The sequence below is a fragment of the Macrobrachium nipponense genome, chromosome 7, assembly GCF_015104395.2.
Source record: "Macrobrachium nipponense isolate FS-2020 chromosome 7, ASM1510439v2, whole genome shotgun sequence".
Lineage (NCBI taxonomy): Eukaryota > Metazoa > Arthropoda > Malacostraca > Decapoda > Palaemonidae > Macrobrachium > Macrobrachium nipponense.
Window position 1 is genome coordinate 25,060,767 of NC_061109.1, and position 16,162 is coordinate 25,076,928.

Below are 16,162 nucleotides of genomic sequence, written 5' to 3' on the forward strand. Positions count from 1 at the left end.
ACAGATTAATTTGTAGGAAAACAACGAAGAAATTAGCTGTTACAATGATTGTTTACGGAACGGCAAGCTCTGTTCACAGGCCCGCCCTTTTGTACCCTACGGCACCACAACGGTGGGCGTGGTCTTGATGTGAAGTTGACGTACATAGAACATTAAGTTTCAGGTAGACGTCCGTCCTTGCTTTCTTTGCGTGTACATTTGCGGCACAATTTACAGTGCTGGCTTTATGTCCGTTAGCCCATGTCCTGTTTACCAGCTGTTCAAGGTCATTTCACCGCGATGATGCTCACAATCTACATACGTGGGCATACGCCGTCGTGATACGTGAATGTGTGACCCCAGCATATGGCTGTCAGATCTATTCCTCAGCTTGTAAAACCAAGCTAAAGGAATTGGATGTTGTACGGAACATGGGGTTGAGAATATGCTCAGGGGCTTTTAGAACCTCTCCTGTTGAAAGCATGTATGTCGACACAGATCATCTTCCCCTTGATCTAAGAAGGCGGTACGTGGCTAGAATGAAAAGTGCTCCCAAAAATCCTTCCTTTCAAGTACTTAAGGAAACAGACTCGCAGAATTTCTCTGGTACAAGAGCTTCTAAACCATTCCAAATTCGACTGAATGAGGATGTTATGGATAACCATCTCAAATCCCAGAAAGTCCTCCATGGCTTATTCCTGAAGCATTAGTATGCAAGAAACCATATAAGAAGAAGGATTGTACTGAAGAAGAGATTAGGGGAAAATTCTTTAGAGCACGACGTTACCCATGCCAACTATGTGAAGATTTATACAGATGGATCAAAGTCGGATAGTGGTGTTGGGTGTGCTGTTATCCTTGGTGATACAGCATATGTAATGATTACATAATAAAAATATGGAATGTTAGTCCCATATATATAAAAGACTAAAACTAAAGAGGTCAACCAGATTGCTTGCAGGAATGTGATCAGACTAGAGACGCTAAAGATGACGTATACAATAAAGTATGTATGCTAAGTTGACATGCCGTCATCTGTGTTCATTCATTTGTTTGAAACATTAGTCCAAGCTCCCTGCTTGAAACAACTACTGCGACCTATAATTCAAACGGCCTACGTGATCTGTAGCGTGTCTCATTTTGATTGTATATTCGTATGTAACTATGTCATGTGATTGTATGTTCATATGTTCGAGCTACTGTCTGCTCCTTTATGACTTGTAACCGGGATGGTAGACAGGGCAGAATAGAGTTAGCTATCGTCATTAGAAGACCTGTATCTCTTTACCTAAGCTTTATCATGTAGAGAGAATAGAATTAGCCATCATCATTGGCAGAAGCGATCAAGCTATCGTCATTAGAAGACTTGTACAATCATACCTGATCTTCACCATGTAAACTCAGAAGAATATATATATTTTTATACTTCGTGTTTTCTACAAGAACCTCACCTCATTGCCGAATCATCATGAGTTTAACACATCGTCGTCATAACCAAAGAAGACAATACCGACTTCGTAAGTGATCTACAAACCCCAAGACACTCCCATGAATATGGAAGTGCAATACCAACCGACTTAGCGTAAGATTATCGCAAGTCTAACATTACCTCATAGGGCGCCTTATTATACAAGGCAACAGCCCTAAAAGTGGTGGCAGCGTACCAGAAGAACTCTACAACTTCTCCGAAGAAAAACCAGAATAATGAAGTATCATATAAGAACTCTTCAACGACGACGAAAGCAACAGATTCTTCAAGCAACTTAGTATCATCGTTTAGTGAGAAACTTCAGAAAACAACAAGAACTCTTCAACGACGACGAAAGCAAGAGATTCTTCAAGCAACTTAGTAGCATCGTTTAGTGAATAACTTCAAGAAACAAACCCGACGTGTCCTTTTTCCCACGGCAACGCAAGCTTCGTCTCTCATTAGAATCATTCAAGAAAACATCGTTAGTGAGCGTTTCTGGCACTTCAAGAAACAAACCGAACGCGTCTGCAGCATCGGATGTTCATGGGCTCGAATCATCGAAACAACGCGCACGGAAAAAACTGAAAACTTGAAGCCAAACCAGGTCATCCGCTAAAAACAGAAGGAGGACCAAGGCCGTGTGTCGTTATCGGAACACCGTGACTTCCCACAAAAGCAAGCTAAGTACAATTTTTTATTCATTTGGAGTAAACTTTGAGTGTTTCCTTTACAGATCGAATTTCGTTATTCCTGTTGGGCTGCAAGTTACGAGACATTCTTAATCTTACTTTTTTTACAGAAATTATCTACATCATTGAGATTTCGCTACTGCGAGTTTTTATCTTTGAGTGTCTGTTTCCAGAAGTTCTACTGAAATATCATAATCATATACTATGTTAATTTTATCATTTTGGGTAATTATTAATCCCTTACGTAACAAATCATATTAAACAGTGAATATGCGTTTACGCAGTGGACGTCTGTATTTATACAGATGCATGGATAGGGTCGTTAGGCACCGTAGTGATTAGAAAACCCACAAAAACAAGTGGAACACCCGTACAAATCTAGATAAATTAGAGGTAACACTATTTCGGGTCATGACAATAAATGCTTCTTTGCAAAGTCCCGATCGCAGTTTTAGCCTTGAGTTTTTGAGTTATATAAAATATCGAACCTCAATGACTCAACTTAACTTTAAAAATACGGCTGGATTGCAAGGAATAACATGTCTGTAAAAAACTTTCATTAGGCTAAATGCACTGACCAGGATCCTTCACTATTTCAAATTTTAGCAAAGAATGAAGTAAACAACAGCAAGTACATGATAACGCAGTAGAGATAACTTATTTTAATAGTAATCGCTCAATTCTTTATAGTTCGTCATTCATACGTTCGTTGCTTTATATGTAACTAGCAGCAACATAATGCTAAAAACATACATACGTTGCCGATGGTAATAAAGAGAAGGATCCAATAATTATTACAAAAAGAAATAGGTAAACAGTAGCCCTTTCAGAAACAAACAAATCGTGCTTAAGCACTTGGGTACTGTGTCATCCAGTCAAGTGGTCAGGGTCAGTCAAAACTGCCGAAGTGTTCAAAGCATAGCAAATTCCACACAATAAGCGACTCTAGCAGGTTGGGAAAAGCGATGTTGATCATGCATGCCAATATCTTTATGAATTAAAAAGGATTTTTCCTATGAACTCACACGACCGTATCAAGTAATCAGAGCAGGTTCAAGTTTTTTTTAATACATAAGTTATTATAAGTAGTGGTGGATTAAGCCCGACTGTACGCGCCGTAAAAATTAGAATATCTTGTTTTATTCCTTTAGTACACGTAATATCCTGTATTTACGGACTCACCGTCTGTTGTTCGAACTTCCCTAATGAGAAGTCCGGATAAGCGAGCGCTTACAGATACCTCTATAGTTATAAAAAACATTTATCTGTATCTAGTGTAATTGTAAGATCCATCTAGGGGTATACAAAATATTATCTTACATCCTGCAAAATAAGGCATGTTTATCAAAGGAAAACCCTATAAACCTTCAAACATATTAAAATCAGTTTGAACAAAAAAGAGACAATTAATCAAATAATAACTTATATTAAGGAATTATACATTTTGTCTCATAAATCGTAAACATTGTTCAAATGACCCAACAGAATTCTCCCACAACCGCAGTCGCAGTTTGCACGCAAAATCTCGAGACGCATGCACCCTCGAATGTCTTAGTGCGTGTAAAAAGACTTTGCTGGGATCTGAAATTTTAATCCTTCCCGACACTCTGAAATATAACGATTTCCGCGAACAAAGCCTAGACACTGTTGACTCGCAGCAACAAGTTAATCTAGTAATTCACAAAACCTATACATATAAATATCGCATTTTTTTTTATTGTTGCTAATTTTTAATCCCGCCCAACCAGTCGTAGATGAATCTCTTATACTCTATCTAAAGTAATATCCGTAAAGTCATTCAAGCAGAGGTGATTCAGCAGAAATTTTTTTTTATCTTTTATCTGAATACCAGGAAGTTTCTCCACTAGCGAGTGATCTCTGGGGAAAAAACGGATGTAATTTAACACAAAATACGGTCTAAGGACAAACATAAAGCTATATAGTACCTTTGTATAGACTCAATGAAATTTCAAAATAGAGATAAATGACGAAGTTGAAAAATGTTAGTAATAGGAGTCATTAGGAAATCAAATAAGCCCATATAATTTTTCCCTCAAACGTCATGCCATAAAAGATCGGACTTGGCGTATCTGCGTAGATTTCTGTCGCTTAAACAAGGTTAGAATAAATTTTTCACCAGCTTGGACTTACTTAAAAGCTTTTACCAGATACCATTACCTAAGTGATTGTACCTCATACACCATTTTCAGCACACTCAGGGGACATTTATCAATTTTTACGTATACCTCCGGCTTACGTTGCGCCCCAATTACAATATAGTGTTTGGAGACTTTTAGGGGATACCCTACATGCTTATATGGTTGGTCTTATTAATCTTTTTCGAAATACCTTAGAAGTACATTCCACATAAACTAGAGTTAGTGCTCAGAGGACAAAGACAAATAATCTCAGAGTAAAATATCTAAATGTGAGTTTTTAAAAAAACCGAACATGTTTATCTAGGTTTTATGTGTCTAGTCAAGGTCTTAAAGTAGTCCATGGTAAGGTGTCGGCTATTCATAACTTCCGGTACCTATTAACGTAAAAAGGGGATACAGCACTTTTGCGCTGTAGGGGTATATACAATCCGTAAATATGTAACTCTTCAATCATGACAGCTCCAATTTAACAGATCTTACGAAGAAGAGCGTAGATTTATTATGGTCTAAAAAAAAGCATCAACAGGCGTTCGATATCTTAAAAGCGGAATAATGCAGCTCACCTAACTTAAAAATCCCTGATTTAAATAAGGAATTTTTTTTTATTGCAACAGACGCCTCAGACCAAGGGGTAAGAGGGGTACTACTTCAGTAATATGATAAACAGTTCTCCTATATGCTTTTTATTCACGTAAACTAAAGCCCTCTGAAAGTAAATATGCAGTAAAGGAGGCAAGGAAGGGCTAGGTATCTTTAACTCACCAGTACATTTTAAGTTCATAGTCTATGGCTATCCTGATAAAGTCCTTACTGAACATGAGTCCTTTACCGACGATTTTTTTCAAAGGCTTTAATCACAGTCCAAAAGGAAACTCGGTGACAAATTATCATTCAGGTCTTTGGAGCCAAGATAAGATATCTACCTGGGAAAGCAATTATCATAGCTGACGCATTATCCCGCAATCCCGCACCATACTGCAAGGAACCATTAATTGAACTAAAAAAATATATATATATATATAGAAACACCGTGCCTATTGTTAAAACCGTATCTACAAGAAAATCCTTAAACAAGAAGAGATCGCGAGCATTGAATATCTGGGTTGGAGTGCAGAACTGTTACAAACTGAACAAAACAGGGTCAGCAGCTAAGCAAAAAAACATAAACCACTTCGAACGGAAACAGGGTCAGCGGCTAAGCAAACCAATAACCACTTCGAGCAGAACCCTAAAGCAAAAGTATATTTAAAGTATGTGTATCAGAATTATGTAATCAAATGTAATATTATATGTAGGTCCGTGACAAGGAAAACCCGAAGAACACAGCAGGTGACTAACGACCAGGTAGTAGTAATAATCTCTTTCATACCAATCGTCCTAAACTGGTTGCTTTCCGTCATCCAGGGTTCCCTATTATGTCACAGAAAGCCAAATCACTGTTTTACTGGCCTACAATGCTTACAGATATAAAAAGCACATAACTAATTGTAACACTTGTCGTGAAAACAAGGGATACACTAAGACACCTGTCAGTTAGGGGCCTATCCTGTGCCAAATCAATCCTTGAAAGAATATACATAGAATTATTAACAGAATTACGAGTCTGACAGAGGAAATAAACACCTCTTAGTGTTAATAGTTCCTTGACACGTTATATAGAATTAATAGCACTAAAAACAAACACCGCAATTGAGTGCGTTAGGAATATTTATGAGTGCTAAATCAGTAAACATGGAATTCAACACATAATAATCTGTGACTCGGGTGGTGTAAATCAATAATAATCTCCATAACTCGTTGTGTGAATTCCTATCCATTAAGAAAACCCAATAATATATTTTATCACCCAGTCATCGGTTTGGTAGAATAAGAGATAAATAAGAAAGTGTCAATGGTCTTACGAGTTACAACTCGTGATACTGGATCCGAACTGGATTATAGCGGTTCTCGCGGTTTTAAATACCTTTATCATTCCTATCTTATATCTATAGAAATGATACCGCAAGTAGCCTTATACGGTACGCCGCTAGAACACTTTTCCACATATTCAAGCCGACCATTAATGTATCAAATATATATATATATATATAAAATAAATAATAAATCAATATAAAAAATAAAATAAAAATATGGATACAAGGGGAGTCAATATAATACACTCCGTAAGAAGTCGGAAGGGTTACAAATTGTAACAAAAAAGGAATCACGATAAAATCAATAAGCAAAACATAAACCATAGGTTCCAATTAAATATCCAAATATAAAATCTGCGTAAAGATTTGAACTCTAACTTAACGCTTAGTAATGACAAATAAGCTAAAAGTTCAAATACATATCAAAACCTACTGACATATTGTCTGTCCGGTGATTTATATTCGTAGTCAAAATAAATAAATAAATAAATATGATAAATAAATAAATAAATAAATAAAATAAAATAAAATAAAAGAGATTTTAAAGTCAGGAAGTCTAGAAGTGAAAAATGTATATCTATGGAATAATCCTATATGAATCTTATACAGGGCTGAATAAATATATATAAGAATTTGTATGGAAACCTTTTTCATTAGTTTGAATAAGGAATATTTAATTTAACATGTATTACATTATTTACAATCATGCAGATTTCCAACATGAAACTAATATTATATTGTTCAATTTTGGTACTGTTTTTTTTTCAGACATTCTTCTCTTGTGGGTGGAGAATTAAAACAAAAAAATATCATTTGAAAAATACTAAAGTCTTATCTATTACAGCAAGTAACGTAACTCTTAAGCTGGTGACAACGTCATCAGTTTAGAAGATGCCTGTCGCGTCTGCCGACTCATCATTGTTCTTTATAACCTCAATAAACTGCTTGCAAAGCAGGTTGACTGGAGAAAGGAATGCTTAGCTCATGAACTTCACATGTGGTTCATAGGTCACGATGACATGACATACCACATAACCTATTCTTATCCGTGTGATGCAATGCAACTCACAATCGTTTTAAAATTAATAAACAAAATAAGCAAATAGAATTTCTATAACAACAAAATGAATTAATTTTTTCTGAACCTCATAGACAATTAGAGTCAATAATTTAGCTTATGACATTGGTAAACGGACATTTAAAGAAGGTAATCAAGACATGTATATGAAAAATTTACTTGCAACATTAGTCTATCACAATTCAAGTAAATCCCATTCATGGGAAAAATGTCACATTTTCTTGAAAAACCCAAAGTTTATATAGAATTAGTTACATAGTGGGTTCTTTCGTTGCATCGCCTGCCTATTAATAAAGTTTTAAAATCAACCTCAGAGGATGCACCTCGAGAAACACTTGAATATGAAACTTTTGTTATGGGGCACATAGGATCACATTTTATCCCAACTTAATTTCAATTGCATAGAGAAATACAGAATCATGATTAATATTCTCTTTGACTCTTATGTGCCTGGCAATCTTACAAATAGCTCCGTTTTCCACTTCTTTGTCTTAGTAACTTACTACCAGTAATATCGAAATTTTCTTTGGGATTCGTATTGATATCTGTTTATTTTTTATAATTATGGATATTTTTACAGTCATCATAGACCTGGATAGGTTCACTCATTGTTAATGCCATGGATAAAAAAGTTTGTACAGCTGACTCTTTTGAATTCCACAAATATCAGCGAAATTCATGTGGTTAAGTCTGTTCTAAATGGCTTTCTTCCCCCCCTGTATTTTGGATGTCGTCTGAATTACTTTGCCCTCGTGACAAGTATTAATTCACTTGCAGGCTGATTAATGGAACCTGGTTACAGTATCCTGCAGTACGAGAGTTTCAACATCGTAACTTCAAAAAATTGTTCGTTCGCTGCGGACGAACGGCTGTCGAGTAACAACCGCCTACAATGTGAAAGGAATAAGCACCATCATGGACTTCTTCGACCGACACCGTATCCCGTCGTTAATCTCGTTTTAATGCGGAACGCTCCGGCGGCTGTCGGAAATCGACTACAAAAGGGACATACTTCCGACAATTACGACCGAAGGATATTCAACTCTACTTTGCTGGCAAAGGACTCGTGCTGGGGGTGATTTTATTCATCGCAAACGTAATCATGTGGCTTAGGATGCAGAGAATAAGTATGAGCCGAAATAGAACGTTGGACCCCGCCAGGCAATTTTCCCCTTGTTTTAACCATATGGAATTGGCCTTTTCATTTGCTATAGGTGGTTGTCTGGAACTGTGTAAGGACGAAAAGTTGTTCGAACGCTAACGCTAGTTAAATGTGTAGTAGTATAACCTCGGTCATGTATCCTATATATAAAGTATCATGTATCCTATATATAAATGATCATAAATAACATAATCGAAATATATCTTTGCGTGTACGCAATAGGAATCTATTTAAAGTGCACATATATTAATCATAATTATATGAATCCATATACATATGTATAAACAAATCAGGTAGCCTATAATCAATCTGTTACCTTTTATCTTACCAATAACTGCAGATATATAACAGTTAGCATAAAAATCAACGAATCAATCAGCATAAACATTAATAATTTTTATCAATTCATATGTGAAATTTTTATCAGTTAAAATATGATATTTATCATGTTATCAGAAATATATTAGTATTTTCTGTAGCATAGTATCTTAATGAGATGAAGTGAAAAACTGTATCAGTATATATCACGTGATCACTATTTTTTACGAATATCATATGCATATTATGTCTAATATTTTATTACTTGAATCTGTATTTGTGTACACCATGAATTTTTTTTACTTATAAGTATTTTCTATTATCTATATATATTCACATAGTGTCTGTATCACACTCCTATAAGTCAAATGCTAAGTCAAGTTTGAGTAATATTCAGTGGGTTTGGTTTTGGTAGCTGACCGAGCTTTTATGTAATGATTACATAATAAAAAATATGGAATGTTAGTCCATATATATAAAAGACTAAAACTAGAGAGGTCAACCAGATTGTTGCAGGAATGTGATCAGACTAGAGACGCTAAAGATGACATATACAATAAAGTATGTAGGCTAAGTTGACATGCCGTCATCTGTGGTCATTCATTTGTTTTGAAACATTAGTCCAAGCTCCCTGCTTGAGACAACTACCGCAACCTATAATTCAAACGGCCTACATGATGTAGCGTGTCTCATTTTGATTGTATGTTCGTATGTAAACTATGTCATGTGATTGTATGTTCATTATGTTCGAGCTACTGTCTGCTCCTTTATGACTTGTAACCAGGGATGGTAGACAGGGCAGAATAGAGTTAGCTATCGTCATTAGAAGACCTGTATCTCTTTACCTAAGCTTTATCATGTAGAGAGAATAGAATTAGCCATCATCATTGGCAGAAGCGATCAAGCTATCGTCATTAGAAGACTTGTACAATCATACCTGATCTTCACCATGTAAACTCAGAAGAATATATATATTTTTTATACTTTCGTGTTTTTCTACAAGAACCTTACCTCATTGCCGAATCATCATGAGTTTAACACAATCGTCGTCATAACCAAAGAAGACAATACCGACTTCGTAATGATCTACAAACCCCAAGACACTCCCATGAATATGGAAGTGCAATACCAACCGACTTAGCGTAAGATTATCGCAAGTCTAACATTACCTCATAGGGCACCTTATTATACAAGGCAACAGCCCTAAAACATATACAGCTAAATTACCCGACTTTGCATCAATATTTACTGCCGAATTAACAGCCTTAGTCTCTGCCTTAGATTTAGTTCTTCAAAGTAGTGACACTAATTTTCTCATATACTCGATTCTAAAAGCACTTTAGAAGCTATCAAAAGATTTAATAGCTTTCATCCCTTAATCTAAAAGATTCAGGAGTCGCTTTTCGTATATATTGTCTGCGTAAGTCAGTCTTTTCTGTTGGGTTCCTTCTCACGTGGGGATTCACGGAAACGAGACTGCAGACAGGGAAGCGAAAGCTGCCAGCGCTTTGCCAGAAACAACCTTTAGGAAACTGCCTCATACAGACCTAAAAGGTCCTATTAGGTCTTTTGTATTAAGTAAATGGCAAGAAAGGTGGACTTCTCCTCTTCTTGCCAATAACAGTAAGTATAGAAGTATTAGGAAAAATATACAGCCGTGGCCTTCGTCATTCCAGCTTGACAGACGAGCAGATCCTTAACGAGGTTAAGGATTGGGCACACTTATTTAACCCATCAGTTTATTTTAGAAGGAAGCAGCCCACCAGTGTGTGCTTACTGTGACGAGATACTAACAGTGGAGCATATTCTGATGGTTTGCCACAGATATTTTAACCAAAGGGAAAGATATTTCCAGGGTAAATCCCTCTCAAATATCTTGGGAGATGAAGCAGACATTTCTGCTCTCATTTCCTTTTTAAAGTGTATAGAAATTTTTAATATTTAGATAAATTTTTTATATCATATACAGATTTTTAAAGACATTAAACTATTTTAATACATATTACTCCATTCATTAAAATTCATATTTTTAATTTATTTATTAATCACATCTAATTTTATGAATCATTTCTTTCACTAATTCATTAATTCATTTACCATAATTCAACTTATTTAACCTTCATTACGGCGCTGAATGGCCTTCTTGGCCCCAGTGCCTGGGCTTTAGCCCTAAATATCATACATCCATCCATCCTTCAGAAAATGATTCATCCAAAATAGTTTCACAGAAATTAGGAACCTACAAGAAAACCAAACATAAAACAATATAAGACAGTAGTATGAGACTATGCTATGCCACCAGATTATAGCAAAGGTGCTAGAAGCAAAATTCCGAGGTACAGCAACAAAAATATTATCAAACATTCCAATTCAAAAACAAAACTGGACACAGATCTCTCAGCACAGGGTTATAAGACCGAAGAAAAGTAAAATTCACTTCTTAAGATAATAATGAAACTCCCTCATTTATATTGCAAGGGAGCATTCAAAGCATTAACAAAAACAAGTCTGAGTTAAATTAATTGATGAATATAGCCCAATTTGTATCTGCCTCAATGAAACATTTTTACCTGTTTCCTCCAGTTTTACAAATAAATTTTGCAAATCTTATCTATCTCACTCTGCTAATCAGCAAGGTAATATGATTCTCATTAGAAAAGATGTACTTTCACAATATATGATCTTTCATCTGAAATAAATGCCTAAGCAGTTCAGATTCAACTAGAGGAATTTATAACGATTCGCTCTGTATATCTAAGTCCAAATAATAATATAGGAAAAGTTGAATGACTTGGTCAAGAAGCTTCCCCAACCAATTTTACTTTTAGGAGATTTCAACGCAAGACATTTATCATGGCATAATGTAAAATCAAACTCCAGAGGCAACATTATACTTGATTTTGTTATTGATAATCAACTCCATATATTAGATGAGGACAAACCAACTCATTTTGACCAACGAACAAAAAGTTACTCTCACATAGATTTGTCCTTGTGCTCACAAGATCTAGCAGACAAATAATTTTGGAACGCTTATGATGATTTGTGTGGTAGTGATCATTTTGCTGTTTTAATTAGTATTCTGAATTTCACTGGAGAGATAGCAATTAATAAATTTAATGTTAATAAAGCCAATTGGAAAGATTTTAGTGAATGCACGAAGAAGTTCCATTATGGGATTATAATAATCTGGGCATAGAAACTATTCTGGTTATGTTTTTAGTTCTGGTAATTGATGCTGCAGAGTCATCTATACAATTTGTAGCACAAGTAAAGATTAAATGTCCAGTTCCTTGGTGGAATGAGGAATGTAAAAAAGCAAAGAAGGTCCGTAATAAAGCCCAAAGAAAATCTAATTAGTCGAGAAACGATTCAGATGACATACTAGATTATAAAAGGTCATGTGCTGTAGCAAAATAAACATTTAATGAAGCACAAAGCAAATCTTGGTGTAACTACCTAAAGTGTGTGTGCAAAGATACACCCTAAGTAAGAAATGAAAAAAAAATACATAAAATACTAGCAAAGCACATTCGGTCCCATGTCCCAGTTTTGAGAATTAACAGCAAACTGTTATATGATCCTAAAAAGGTAGCAACTTGCCTAGCAGAACATTTAATTAATATCTCCAAAGGTTCGTCAATTAAATTTTTGAGAGTGATCAATATTATTCATACAATGATTGCTTTACCATGGATGAACTTTTATCGGCATTGTCAACATGCTCCAACACAGCCCCTGGTGAAGATATGATCACTTTTGAAATGTTGAAACACCTTCACCCAAACAGTTTACAATATTTATTAAAGCTATATAACAAAATATGGATTGAAATATACTTCCCACAAGATTGGTGGAAAGCACTGGACCTTCCATTCTTGAAGCCAGGCAAACATTTGAGTCGTCATCATCTAGAATATCATGAATTCTAGGAGATGATCCAAAGTATTTATGTCTAATATATGTGAATATTTAGAGTATTCAGTTAAAATGTGTTTCACAGTTATTCTGGTTTGACAGTTATCACATTCTAGAGGAGGTTGATTAGACATAAGAAAGTCATGGGCTAACCTTGTGTGGCCATTACGCAGCCTGCACAAAGCTACCCCATGGTTTCTGTGCTTCTGTAAAGAATTCTTATAAGGGATAATTGTAGTCTTTATCCCTCTAACTTTGTTATTTTCAAGTGATAACCATTGGTCTCCCCAGATTTATCTAAAATATATTTAAAATAATTTTTAGAGTCTGTAAAATATGTTTAATGCTGCTTTCTGTGCATTTTTCAGCAATTTTTCATTGCCCTCAATTCCAACTTGGCCTGGTGTCCAGCACAAGGATATCTTGATATCCTTGTGAATATTTTCTTGTATTGCTTTTAATAGCAAGGTGATGATAATTAAACGAACCTATTGCTTGAATAGCACTTTTTGAATCACTATACATAGTGTACTGTTGCTGGGAGTTTTATGGATTTTATACAGAGCCAATGAAATTCCTGCCAATTCAGTGGAATATATGTAGGCATTCTTCCATAATAATCTTTTTCGTCTGTAAAACTGCGAACCCCACAGCAGCATCAGTTTTTGAGCCAGAGAGGGAGAAACAGGCCGTAAAACTCAACCTGTGGTATAGTCTGTGAATGTATAGGCCATAGGGTAATAATACAGTCGACGTCATCATAATGTCACATCGGACAGGCCTTCTCTGTGGCCTTGCACGTAGTCGCTACGCACGATTGCAATTTCTATCGATATATTAAAACGACTAGATAGGAGGTTTAATGTTGGCGAAATCCATGCAGAAGACGTTGTCGACAGTGGTGGGAACTAAACGAAAAACCAACTGAATCTGTGCCAATAACTGTTCTTCATTTCTTAGTTTGAATTTCAATAATTAATAATCGTTCGTTTTACCGTCGTTGGCAAAGTTTTTTTTTATTACCATGGTAAATATATCAAAGTAAACTTAGTATGCCTAAACTATATCTTACTTCAAAACTCATAGTGATTGACTTGCCTCTTTTGTCCATGGCCCATGATGTTAGAGGGGATGAGGTCACATGCACTATCAGCATCATAACTATACGGGCGCTCGGAAGACACTGTAGTTCTGAACTACACTTGAAGTTGATGCGGCCTGGTCCCTCAGTTAGGTATTCCTATGATATTTGGGACCGACTCTGACAAAAGACAGGCGGAGCTTGGGATGGGAGGGCAGGTAGGTAGGTAGTCTTCAACCGGGGAAACAAACAACAACGCTGTTGTTATGACCCAATTTGAAAATCACACCCTAGCTTAATTTAGTGTTTCTTTTTCAGTAAGGGCTGACGCTGAGTACAGAATTATTTTGCTTGATTTTGGTACTTTATAAAATGGACAAAAACAAGTTCATATTGCCTTTGTATCTTTCATTCTACAATAAGTAAGTTATATGATATTAATACTTGTATGACGTTGATCGCTGATTCCTACTTTATCTTGAATACTGATCAGTTTTGAATTCCAACAATTTCTCAAAATCTTTATCATGACAAAAATCTGAAAGTGGTAGTTCATTTTTGTCCAACAATTGCCATTCCACACACTTGGCGGATGACATCATGTTTGCCATAATCCATATCTGTTGATATCCAAGAACTGCAGTCTCAGTATTTTTGGCCAAAGGCCAAGCTATGTGACCTATGAGGTCAATCATTGCTGAAAGGGAAATCGAGAGTAAACAAGTAAGAGATGTGCCGAAGTGTCTTCGGCGCAATCGAGATTTCTGAACGGCGCATAATTAAGGACACCGAAAATACATCTATTTGGTGATCTCGGTATACCTACTGCTGTATGAGCTGTGGCCCATGAAACTCTCAGCCGGCATGGTGGCCTATGTTGTTGTGGTGCCAGAGGCACCATCATGACTAACTTTAACATTGAATAGAAAAAAAAAAGTACTGAGGCTAGAAGGCTACAATTTTGAATGTTTGATGATTGGAGTGTGGATGATCAACATATGCTAATTTGCAGCCCTCTAGCTCAGTAGTTTTTTAGATCTGAGGGCAGACTGAAAAATGCGGACGGACAGACAAAGCCATCTCAGTTACTTTCTTTTACAATGAATAAATAAATAGATAAAAATAAGATAAAAATAAGATCAAATAAAAGGTGTGAAGGTGTATGTCGAGATGTTTATTGCTCGAGTTTCGTTATTCTCGATAAATTTATTATTTCATAAATTTTGAAGCCCACAGAATGTCCACTTGATTATATTGTCTTAATTCTATCATATTAGAAGGAAGTAAGTCCTTATATATGATTTTTTCAAAATTACGAGAAAATGGCTAACTCCAAGGTCCAGATAGAAAGTTGTATCTAGACCGTGGCTAACTCGCCATCCCACGACTCGCTCATCAGCGTCATGAGCGCCCTTCTCTCTCGAGATTCCAACAAAGACGAATGGGGGTTTGGTGAGCTCCAGTTTAACCTTGTTACAATATTTCCACTCGGGAGTTGTGAGTGACATGCAATCCTGTAAGTAGTCTGTGTAAATCTTTGCCATTGTTGGCTCAATGTTTTGCATAATGTTTTCCGTGTCATTTTTTGTTGGAGATGAGTTTTTGTGTACTTTTGAAAAATCTCGTCCCCGCGTGACCACGCCTCCCATTGCCCTAACGTAAGGGTTATACGGCCCCTTTGCTGCTGTGCAAGTTTAATGTATGAGTATGAGAGTAGATACGTTATTTTTTGTAATAAGATTGTAAAGACTCAGACGTTTTTTAGTCAAGTTGTCGTTGCGCACGGACTGGAGACTATAGGGTAGGCCTATCCGCCCTGTTACATCTGGCACGAACTGATAATAAAGTCGCCTTGTAATTCGCGACAGCGTAAAAGGAGGAAAATCTCACAGCTGCATTATGAAGCAATAATTCGGAGAGGGTGGAAAGCAGACAAGCTTAATAGATAGCAGGGTGCCCCATGATTGCCACCTGCAGTAGTGGTGGGCGTAATCGATTACACCGATTACTTTTTAAAAATCTCAGTTGCCGATTACCGCCTATTTTTTTAAGAGACAAATTTCTCTGTTGAATACCCGTTAGGGGAGTCTAACACTGCATTTATATTTAGTTTACAAGGATTTTCAAAATTTATTTTGCTTTCTTGTAGCAAATGATTAACTATGTTCTTATTAAAAACAAAAATTTATAAACTAAATAGAAGTATCAAACTTATTTTTTATTTCTTTAAGAGTTGAGACGTTTATTTTTCATTTAGAGAATTTTTTTTTTTTTTTATTACCAGCTAGCTCTTCATAATCTTCATTAAAATAAAGAATAAAAATATTCATTTGTTTTATTTTAGGGAAAGACTCGGAGAATTTTCTTAATTCATTATTCAAATAAATGGATTAT